At 33.4% G+C, this 11,069-nt stretch overlaps 1 non-coding gene across 1 annotated transcript; it reads left to right on the plus strand.

Moving 5' to 3' along the window:
* The first annotated feature begins 1,696 nt into the window (after positions 1–1,696).
* Positions 1,697–1,803, plus strand: LOC143672236 (U6 spliceosomal RNA). The gene has a single exon (XR_013169705.1). It is a non-coding gene; the product is annotated as a U6 spliceosomal RNA (small nuclear RNA).
* The last annotated feature ends 9,266 nt before the right edge of the window (positions 1,804–11,069 follow it).

Below are 11,069 nucleotides of genomic sequence, written 5' to 3' on the forward strand. Positions count from 1 at the left end.
AAGATCAGGAACAAAACAAGGATGTCCACTATCACCACCGTTATTCAACATTGTGTTGGAATTTCTAGTCAGAGCAATTAGACAAGAAAAAGAAACACAAGGCATCAAAATTGGAAAGGAAGAAATAAAACTGTTACTGTTTGCAGATGATATGATACTATATGTCAAAAACCCTGAAAAATGTACAGCAAAACTACTATAGCTAATAATTGAGTACAGCAAAGTGGCAGGTTGCAAGATCAACATTCAAAAATCTGTCCTGTTTCTATACACTAGTAATGAACAATCTGAGAGGGAAATCAAGAAATGAATTCCATTTACAATTGCAACTAAAAGAATAAAATACTTAGGAAAAATTTAACTAAAGAGAAAAAAGACCTATACAAAGAAAACTACAAGAAACTGTTAAAAGAAATCACAAAAGACCTAAGTAGATGGAAGGGCATGCCATGTTCATGGATTGGAAGACTAAATATAGTTAAGATGTCAATTCTACCTAAACAGATTTACAGATTCAACGCAATACCAATCAAAATCCCAACAACTTACTTTTCAGAAATAGAAAAACCAATAAGCAAGTTTATGTGGAAGGGCAGGGTGCCCCGAATTGCTAAAAGTATCTTGAGGCAAAAAAACGAAGCTGGAGGTTTCATGCTGCCTGACTTTAAGGCATATTATGAAACCACAGTGGTCAAAACAGCATGGTACTGGTGTAAAGATAGATATATTGACCAATGGAATTGAATAGAGTGTTCAGATATAGACCCTCTGATCTATGGACATTTGATCTTAGATAAGGCAGTCAAGCCAACTCACCTGGGACAGAACAGTCTCTTCAATAAATAGTACCTTGAGAACTGGATATCCATATGCAAAAGAATGAAAGAAGACCCTTATCACACACCCTATACAAAAGTTAACTCAAAATGGATCATAGATCTAAACATTAGGTCTAAGACCATGAAACAGAGGAAAATGTAGGGAAATATCTTATAAATCTTATAATTGGAGGTGGTTTTAAAGACCTTACACCCAAAGCAAGAGCACTGAAGAAAGAAAGAAAGAAATGGGAACTCCTCAAAATTAATCACTTCTGTACATCAAAGAACTTCATGAAGAAAGTAAAATAACAGCCTACACAATGGGAGACAATATTTGGAAATGACACATCAGATAAAGGTTTAATATCCAGAATTTATAAAGAGATTGTTCAACTCAACAACAAAAAGACAGCCAACCCAATTACAAAATGGGAAAAAGACTTGAACAGACACTTCTCAGAAGAGGAAATACAATGGCCAAAACACACATGAAGAGATGCTCAGCGTCCCGGGCCATTAGAGAAATGCAAATCAAAACCACAATGAGATATCATCTCACACCCACCAGAATGGTCATTATCAACAAAATAGAAAATGACAAGTGCTGGAGAGGATGTGGAAAAAGAGGCACACTTATTCACTGTTGGTGGGAATATCAAATGGTGCAACCACTGTGGAAGGCAGTTTGATGGTTCCTCAAAAGGCTGAATATAGAATTGCCATATGACCCGGCAATACCATTGCTAAGTATCTACTCCGAGGACATAAGGACAAAGACACAAATGGACATTTGCACACCAATGTTTATAGCAGAATTATTTACAATTGCAAAGAGATGGAAACAACGAAAATGTCCATCAACAGAAGAGTGGCTAGTGCTTGCTTCGGCAGCACATATTCTAAAATTGGAACAATATAGAGAAGATTAGCATGGCCCCTTCACAAGGATGACACACAAATTCATGAAAAGGTCCATATTTAAAAAAACAAACAAACAGAAGGGTGGCTAAACAAACTGTGGAATATACATACGATGGAATATTATGCAGCTTTAAGACAGAATAAAGTCATGAAGTATGTAACAACATGGATGGACCTTGAGAATATTATGCTCAGTGAGACTAGCAAAAAACAAAAGGACAAATACTATACGGTCTCACTGATATGAACTGACATTAGTGAATAAACTTGGAATATTTCATTGGTAACATTGACCATCAGGAGATAGAAATAGGGTAAGATTTTGGGTAATCGGAGCTGAAGGAATACAGACTGTGCAACAGGACTGAATACAAAAACTCAGAAATGGACACAATACTGCCTAACTGTAATACAATTATGTTAAAACACTGAATGAAGCTGCATGTGAGAATGATAGAAGGAGGAGGGTTGGGGACATAAATGAAATCAGAAAGAAAGATAGATGTTAAAGATTAAGATGGTATAATTTAGGAATGCCTAGAGTGTATAATAATAATGAAATGTACAAGGTACAATTTTAAAAATGTTTTTGCATGAGGAAGAACAAAGGAATGTCATTATTGCAGGGTACTGAAAATAGATGGTAATTAATATTTTAAAATGTCACCTTCTGTGTGAGACTAAAGCAAAAAATGTTTATTTGTTACAAAATTTTTATTTTGACTAGTGCATTTCCTAATATAACTTATGTAGATAGTTTGATTGAATGCCATAAGTACTTGGAATCTCAGGTAGGACTTGATATTTTGCTGGTTTGTCCAGAGTGATGTCCCGATGAATCCCAGTGTGATTCAATCAATGCGTGGAGAAGTATCTTCAAAGCCCCCTTCAGGGAGTGGTGAGAACGGGGAGAAATTCAACTCCCCCAAGTTGAATTCTTGATATTCTCACAAGCAGTGTGTACTACTAAAGCTATAGGCTGAGCCCCCAGTCTTGGGGTTTGTTCATATGAAACTTAACCCCACAAAGGATAGGTCAAGCCTACTTAAAATTTAGGCTTAAGGGTCACACCCCCAGGAAAGCCTCTTTTGTTGCTCAGATGTGGCCTCTCTCTCCAGCCAACATGGTGAGCAGTCTCACCACCCTACCCCTCTCTACGTGGGACATGACTCCCAGGGGTGTGGACCTTTCTGGCAACGTGGGACAGAGATCTTGGAATGAGCGGAGACTCAGCATTGGGGGATTGAGAAGGATGCTGGCGTGAGCTGAGACTTAGCATCAAGGGATTGAGAAAACCTTCTTGACCAAAAGGGGGAGGAGGGAAATGAGACAGAGTGTCAATGGCTGAGAGATTCCAAACAGAGTCGAGAGGTTATCCTGGAGGTTATTCTTATGCATCAAGTAGATATCATCTTGTTATTCAAGATGTAATGGAGAGGCAGGAGGGAACTGCCTGAAAATGTAGAGCTGAGTTCCAGGAGCCATGTTTCTTGAGGATGATTGAATAATGATACAGCTGTCATAATGTGACCGTGTGATTGTGAAAACCTTGTGTCTGATGGTCCTTTTATCTACATTGTCAACAAAGGATTAGAACATATGGAATAAAAATAAATAATAGGGGGAACAAATGCTAGAATAAATTTGGTTTGAAATGCTAGTGATCAATGAAAGTGAGGGGTAAAGGGTATGGTAGGTATAATCTTTGTTTTTTCTTTCCTGTGTTCGTTTTATTTCTTTTTCTATTGTCTTTTTATTTCTCTTTCAGAATTAATGCAAATGTTCTAAGAAATGATGAATATGCAACTAAGTGATGATATTGTGAATTACTGATTATGTACATTGTTTTATTTTGTTTCTTTAGTTTTTAATTAATAAATAAATTTTTTTAAAAAATGTAATGAAGAGGCTGGAGGGAACTGCCTGAAAATGTAGAGCTGTGTTCCAGTACCCATGTTTCTTGTAGATGATTGTATAATGATATAGTTTTTACAATATGACTATGTAATTGTAAAAACCTTACATCTGATGTTCCTTTTACCTATCTTGTCAACATATGAGTAGAAAACATTTGGAATGAAAATAAATAATAGGGGAACAAATATTATAATAAATTTAGTTGGAAATGCTAGTGATCAATGAAAGGGAGTGGTAAGGTGTATGGTATGTATAATTTTTTTTCTGCTTTCATTTTATTTCTTTTTCTGAATTGATTCAAATGTTCTAAGAAATGATCATGATGATGAATATGCAACTATGTGATGACATTTTGAATTACTGTTTATATATGTAGAATGGAATGATCAAAAAAGGAATGTTTGCATTTATTCTTGGTTTTTTTGTATTTTAAAAAATAAAAAATAAAATAATAAAAAAATAAATAAATAAGTAAATAAACCTTGTGTGTGATGCTCCTTTTATCTACTTTGTCAACAGATGAGTAGAACAGATGGAATAATAATTAATAGGGGGAACAAATGTTAAAATAAATTTAGCTTGAAATGCTAGTGATCAATGAAAGTGAGGGGTAAGGGGTATGGTATGTATAATCTTTTTTTTTTCTGTTTTCATTTTATTTCTTTTTCTGTTGTCTTTTTATTTCTTTTTCTGAATTGATGCAAATGTTCTAAGAAATTATGAATATACAACTAAGTGATGATATTGTGAATTACTGATTATATATGTAGAACAGAATGATCACACGTTAATGTCTTAGTTCATTTGTTAAGTTTTTTTTAATTAATAAAGAAACAAATTAAAAAATAGAAATGTTTGTGCTTATTTGGTGTTTTTTGTATTAAAAAAATAAAAAATAAATGAAAAATAAAATAAAAATCTAAAGTAAATAAATAAATAAATAAATAAACCTTGCGTCTGATGCTCCTTATCTACCTTGTCAACAGATGAGTAGAACATATGAAATAAAAATAAATAATAGGGGGAACAAATGTTAAAATAAATTTAGTTTCAAGTGCTAGTGATCAGTGAAAGGGAGGGGTAACGGGTATGGTATGTATAATTTTTTTTTCTGTCTGTTTTCATTTTATTTCTTTTTCTGAATAGATGCTAATGTTCCAAGAAATGATCATGATGATGAATATGCAACTATGTGATGATATTGTGAATTACTAATTATATGTGTAGAATGGAATGATCAAAATAAGAATGTTTGCATTTATATGATTTTTTTGTATTAAAAAATAAAATAACATAAAAATATTTCACAAAATCCATAAAATATCTAAATACATTTAAAATATTTGGCAATGCATAAAACATATATAATCTATATGACTCTACCTTCATATCGTACTTTACCCACATGTTTTCCTGGGTACCAGGCTCTATACATTGTCAAATCCTAAAAGAACATTTAAAAAAATGATAAAGATATTGAGAAATCATGTAGAATTTACTAACTTCCATTTGGAGCTAGAAGATAAAATTGCATTTTGTACAGCACAGCAATATTCACTTACAAATCCATCTTAAACATTTTTGTTCTGTCCTCTGAGGCTGCTTCCTAAGTTGGCCCAAGCTCACCTGACTCAGCCTCTCCACTGGGCATTTAATTGAATGAAACAAAAACCTGGCAAAAGTCAGTCTTTTGCTGAACTAAGACCATGATCACTAGTTGTGACAGTCATTTATACTTAGTGATTAAGAGCGTGGAGTGTTACCAAACTGTATTGCTTCAAATCCCAGCTGAACTACTGGGTTTAGAAACTTGGGCAAATCACATACCTTCCTGATACCTCAGTTTCATTATCTGGAATTAAGGATAACAATAGTACCTACTTGATAAGCTTGTATACATGATTTCAGGAGCTAACCTATATAATAATTTACAACAATGTTTGGCACATAATACAGCCTATATGGAGGTTTTTTCACTATTACTATCACTGTTCCTCAAGCAAGGTGCTCATAGAAATTATTGGAAAATTGATAAAGGGGAAATATTTGCAATATTTATGTCATATAATTAATTGCTGAACTTAATATGAAATCATTAATTTATATCAATAAGAGAAATGGAATATTATGACATAAATATGTACCATAAAAGAAAACAAAAAGATAATTAATAAATACATGAAAAGACGTTTGACCAAACAGATACAAAAAATAAAAAAGACCAAACAATGAGATATCATTTGTGACATATAAGCTTGACAAAGATGAAAGAATAAAAGAATATCCAATATAGATGAGTGTGTAGGAAAATTGACATGCATTCTTGCTTTCCTGGAGTTACAAACTAGTATATCTTGTCTGGAAAGCAATCTGTCAATAAGTACATATTCTTACATATGCATATGAACTTTTAAAGCAAATCTGCTACTAGGAATATATTCTCAGAAAATAATCAGTAAAGAGGAATATTGTGTATGAAAATTAGTAGCCCTTTCATTGCTTATGAATGCAAAAAATATATTGGAATGACCAAGTGCCCATCTATAGGGATTTGGATAAAACTTCCCTATAAGAGAATGCTAGGAAGCCATATATAAATGATGATGTTTTTATTGATTAAAATTCTTTGATTAGAAAAATGTCCACAACATGATGCATGAAAGCTGTTTAAACAGCACATAAATAGTGATAGCTGTATCTTGTAGATGGCATTTTACTGCTTTAAAGAAAACATTTTGATAACTTCATAATGTTTGAATTTTTGCAAATTGAAAAAACCCTGAGAACCACAAAACTGACTTTGGATTAAAAGCAGTGGATAAAGTGTAACTGTAGAATTTTTAGGAGTAAAGAAGTGCCTTTAAAACATTATATAATAGGAACACTGGCAAGGAATATCCTGCTGGAGCTCCACTAGAAATATACCTGTGGCCCTAGGAAGATTTGGTGAGTCATGGGACTGTTCAAAAAATTAACTTAATTTTGGACTATAGTTGGAGAATTAAAGACAGCTTTAAAAGAAAAGGTCATACAGAGAGTTATCTTTCCTCTGGACTCTAGTCATTATTGGTTAGAGATGCCACTATTCATCTGAGATTAACTAGAGGTAAATTCAGACTTGTGGATGATTTTAGTAGAAGATGGGTGAGATATGAATAAGGGAATAATATATTATTTAATATACTAAATTAATTTAATTAATTTAATCCTCACAACAACCATGTGAGATGAGGACAATTATATTTCCCATTTTTCAAAAGTGAAAACCAAGATACAGAGAGGATAGATAATTTCCAATGTCATACAATCACTTATTAAATCCCTAGACTGGAGAGTTATGGATGAATTTATATCAATGTTTCTCAAATTAAATTCGGTCCAAAGAGCAGATATTGGAATACTGACAGACATCACAAATGAGTAGTACAGAGCCAGATCCAGCTTATAGATTTGTTTTATATGGGCAGCAATGTGTTTTCTGTTTGCTTATTTCCTTTTTTTAAATAAGGCAGTGTTGGGAAAATATAATTAAAAACAAAATCTCCCAATACAGAAAACCTGTCCACAGAGGTAGAAGCAAAAGAAAAATAATTTTATCATTAAATAAACATTGAATCACAATTGTCCTACAGGCAATCTATTAAAAAGATTGCAAAAACAGAAAGCTCACCCTATTAATATAAGGGGATACAATCTATAATTTATTATCAAACATTCTCAAGTTGCAATTTGGAGCCAAGTCCTCCAGACATTAAACTCTTCTTTTCCTAGGAAACTGTGAAATAAGGGTATTTTCCATGATTATATTTCAGCAAAATGGCTCCTATCCTTGAAGAAACGTTCTTGAGTCATGAAAATGTAAAGGGATATTTAACCTTTTTTTCAAAAGTTACATATATTTCAAAGGGACATAGAAAGACTTCACAAGTTTTCCAAATTAAATACTGAAGCAACAATGGGGGTAGGAAGTCTATCTCTTTTTTGCACCAGGAAAATCTTTCTTTTTTTTTTAATTGTGTTTAGTCTTATACTAGACGCTTTAAAATCAGACAGTTTCATGTAAAATTTCAAATTATCAGTTTCTCTTGAAAAAAATATCAGATCTGGCAACACAAGACTCATTTCTCATTACAGCTTTCTACCAGGTCCCAATTTGAAGGTACTCCCTTTCAGAAGAGACATGCGCCCTCCATTCAGCCTGCCTCTCTCCTTTATATCACCTGATGACTCTGGCAGATATTGGAACCTATGGCTTCTGCTGTAAAGCATAGAAAGATCTTAAAGATTACCTTAATTGTTTATTTTTTTACCCTTAATTGTTTTTAAAGCTTTAAATATGGCAATCTCCTCTTTTGTAACACAGATATGATCACTGTGGGATGAGGATAAAAGCTATTTCCACTAACCCTGTAATAAACTTTGACATTTTCTTCATCCTGGCAAGGAAAATCCATTCCACTAGCATTATTAAGGAATTGATATTTCACTGATGATTTCTTAGTAGAGTGGAAGGCAGCATTACATCACATTCCAAAAGCAAAATTATAAAATATTGATGAGGCATCTCTCCTGTTCTTTCAAAGTTCTCCTTCAACCACCAGCAGCCTCATCCTCCTGACCTCACATTCAACTGATCTACCCTACTGGCTTTGGCCTGTGGAATTATGCACACCCCACCCCCAATAATTTTCCCTTTTCTTATACAGAACAATTTAGCTGTTTCTTGTTCTTTTAGCCTCCCTATTCTAATTAATGTAACTCTGTTCTCAAAGGATGCACCTGAGGATCCATTCTCCTCAGAACACTGAAGGTAATCATAAATCACAAATGATTTATCCCTATGTGTTTTTCTTTTCACACTTGCATTTTAATACCTCCAAACTCATGACTACTCTGCATCACTGAGGCAGCTATTGACTGGAAGCAAGCAAGAAGACCCACATTTTAATCCTGTCTTTGCCACTTACTATCTTGGTTATTTTCGATGAGTTGGATTCCATATTAGGCTTTCTGATTTGTTATTCATAAAATAAGAGTATAATAGGCATACTTCTTGTCTTTTAGGATTATTATGAATAACAATAGAGTTTGTAAACCTGAAAGCACTTAGAAAATAAAAATTGTAATTCTTCTTTTAAAAAGTACATTTTTAAAATGTTCTTGATAAGTGGAACCTAGTTTTTAATATAATGAATATCTTTTGTTGAAAACCTACTATGCACCATGCACCAGGCATGGTGTTGGGTGTTTTGTACCTGCTTTTCTATTTTAATCTTCTCTGCAATCCTTTGAAATAGCAGTGATTTGTATTTCTGAACTAAAGAAACTGAAAATCAGAGAAAAGTTAAATAACATGTGAAAGGTCATCTACCTGAGTAAAAAAAGGTCAGTGTTCTTTTGATGACATCAAACTGTTTCTACAGCTTAGCTCTCCCCTTCAAAGGTTCTATTGTGCCCCTTCCCATCAATTTGAAACTCTCTGGATGTGCCTAGGGAGGATTACAAAATCATTTGACCTCAGAAATGTTTTTGGATACTCATATACACAGTATCAGGGTTAAAAACACTAAGCAGCCTGAGAATATGTTATGTAAAGAATTTAATGCTTAAGTGCAGTATTTAGTAGAAGCATGGGGTTTGCATAGCAATCAATGCTATTTATGAATAGTGTTTTTCTTTTCAGTGCTACATCTATCAATCACTTCTTACAAACTGGGAAGCAGCCACAGGAAATTAGGCTTTAAGGGTTTGAGAACAAACTATCAATTATGTTGGATGGTTAAAATATACATTTTGAATGAAAAACTGAGGGAGCTGGTACATTTGATAAAGGTTGAAATTGTGTATTTAGAGCCCTTTAATGACCACCAACACATCACATGATTTTATCTTGATTTTTAATTTTTTTTTTAATTTTCAAATTATCTTGAGCTGACAAGGCAAGGCTGGCTCAGAGTTTGACCTCTTCTTTGAAGAAGTTCTTTGCAATTCTCTTTGAGGGGCAGAATTAGAACAGAATAGAGTGACTTAGTCAAAAGAACTGAAAAAGCTCCTCTTGGATTTTTCCCAATGTTACAGAAGAGATACTTCCAAGAAAAATATAATGCTCATTTGCACTTACTGAGTGAGAATTGAGTTTCCAATTTAGTTGGTAGTATTGTGATATAAGCATAAAATTAAGTTTGCATGCTGATAAAATATATTACCTGTTTTATTCTTCTAGTATTACTTATAAGGCTCTCAATTCAATTTTGGTTGAATGTAATAACAAAGGACTAAATAATGTTTATATTTTGCCTACTTCCCCACCCACAGTCACTTACCATTTGAATACAATCTTTAGAAGACTGGAGAGGATAATATCTTTGATCAGGTGCTGCTATTGTGTAGACATTTGTGAAAAGTAACCCCTCATTCAAGCTAAATCTGGGAAAACTCCAAAACATTGGCTAAGTAGGTAGTTAGGAGGCTGGATAGTCCTCTGAGGGGCCTGTGAAGTTGGCAAACATAAAAATGGTAGAAGCAGGCTCAGATGGTTTCTTCTGGCCTATGTATCATCAGCCATCTCTGCTCTATCTCCATCAGGCTTGAAGCCAGTATACAGTCAGAGGCAAGAATAAGCATGATCAGCAGTAGTAATTTTAACCACTTGAAAATAAGAAAACTAGTAGTGTACACAGTACATGTAGACAAGCTGAAACTCCCTGTTAATGAAATGATCTAACATGCTGACTATAATAAAAAAAATCCGAATTGTTAATCTAAAATATGAACGTTAAAAGGGTCAGGGTTGCTTTTCTTTTTTTCTTCGAAAGAAAATGATAGCTAAAAGGAACTATAGTCACAGGGATAATGATCTCCTAATGCTATGTAAATGTCAAGGGGAAATCAGGATATCTATTTCCTGAAAAATATTGGATTGATCCTTTGCAAAAGCCCAGTGACAAAGATCACTATTATACTGAATGATAGATATACACAGAGACATTTTGTCTGATGTATGTAGGTGTGCTTGAATAACAAGCAACATTTTCTATTAATAACTACTTTTTTCTATGACAGAGGAGCACAGAGTTATTACCTGCTGTGGGTAATTGATTAACTCTGGGAAAGAAAACAACAGAATCAATCCTTTTGTCACTATTCTCTGTTTAGGGCATCTTAAACACATTAATGCAGGGTATGACTAAAAATGTAAGACCAGTATTTGAATAAATATACATGCCTTGCTGTATTTCAGTGAATTTTGATGTTTTCAAAGTAATCATCTTGGTTGTACACATGATAACTATCAATTCTAAATTGTCCAAGACAGACAATCTAGAATCCTACAAATTTATTATTCTCAATAAAGGTGATTCATTGAGATGAAATATTACTTAATCCAAATACTCTTGTAAAATTTTTCAC

The sequence above is a fragment of the Tamandua tetradactyla genome, chromosome X (genome assembly GCF_023851605.1).
Source record: "Tamandua tetradactyla isolate mTamTet1 chromosome X, mTamTet1.pri, whole genome shotgun sequence".
Lineage (NCBI taxonomy): Eukaryota > Metazoa > Chordata > Mammalia > Pilosa > Myrmecophagidae > Tamandua > Tamandua tetradactyla.